The sequence below is a fragment of the Nannospalax galili genome, unplaced genomic scaffold, assembly GCF_000622305.1.
Source record: "Nannospalax galili isolate Female #2095 unplaced genomic scaffold, S.galili_v1.0 scaffold660, whole genome shotgun sequence".
NCBI classification, from domain to species: Eukaryota; Metazoa; Chordata; class Mammalia; order Rodentia; family Spalacidae; genus Nannospalax; species Nannospalax galili.
Window position 1 is genome coordinate 1,971,707 of NW_008349073.1, and position 1,059 is coordinate 1,972,765.

The 1,059-nt window shown below is 43.5% G+C and overlaps 1 non-coding gene across 1 annotated transcript; it reads right to left on the reverse strand.

Moving 5' to 3' along the window:
* Positions 1–458: 458 nt before the first annotated feature.
* LOC115072580 lies at positions 459–652 on the reverse strand. The gene has a single exon (XR_003851625.1). It is a non-coding gene; the product is annotated as a U2 spliceosomal RNA (small nuclear RNA).
* Between the last annotated feature and the right edge of the window lie 407 nt (positions 653–1,059).

The window sequence follows — 1,059 nt, forward strand, 5'->3', positions numbered from 1 at the left end:
CAAGCTCTCTACCAACTGAGCTACGTTCCCAGATCCAAATTACTGTTTCTTTTCTAGCAATGCTTTTTGTTGTTTTGCTTTGTGGTTATCTTTTGTTTTTAAATTACTGACATATATCGTGTGTGTGTGTGTGTGTGTGTGTGTGTGTGTGTGTGTGTGAAGATATGAATGTGCCATGGCATAGTTTGTGGAGTTCAGAGGACAACTTTGGAAGTTGGTTCTTTCCTTCTGTCATTTGAGATCCAGGGATTGAATTCAGGCTGTCAGGCTTGGCAGCAAGCACCTTTACCTGCTGAGCCAACTCACTGGGTCCTTTGTTGCTGTTGTTGTTATTTTTGAGATGGTCTCCCTGTAGACCTAGCTAGCTTGGAACTCGCTATGTAGACCATGCTGGCCTTGATCTCACAGAGATCCTCTTGCCTCTGCCTCCCAAGTACTGGCCTCCGTTTTTTTTTGGGGGGGGGTGCACCGCTCCTGGAGGTACAGCAATACCAGGTTGACGCAGGAGTGGACGGAGCAAGCTCCTATTCCAACTCCTAGTTCCAAAAATCCATTTAATATATTGTCCTCAGACAGAGGATGTATCAGATATTAAGCTGATAAGAACAGATATTAATTACACTTGATCTTAGCCAAAAGGCCGAGAAGAGTTCAGTTTTTGTTTTTAAAGATAGGATCTTAGGACTGGAGAGATGGCTCAGTGGTTAAGAGCATGAACTGCTCTTGAAGAGAACCCAGGTTCAGTTCCCAGCACCCATATAGTAGCTAACAACCATCTGTAATTCCAGTTCCAGGGGATCCAATGCACTCTCTGACCTCCTTGAGCATTGCATGACATGGGTACACTTACATACACGCAGGCAATACACTCATACACATAAAATAAAAATAATAAAATATTTTTAAAAATAAATAAAAAACAGGGTCTTACTCAGTTGCCCAGGCTGGCCTGTAACTTGTGGATGATCCTTCTGCCTCAGACTCTGAAATTCTGGGATTACAGGCATCAGCCATTGCCCTTTGCCTTCCCCCTCCTTTGAGTTTCAGAATACCTGTCGT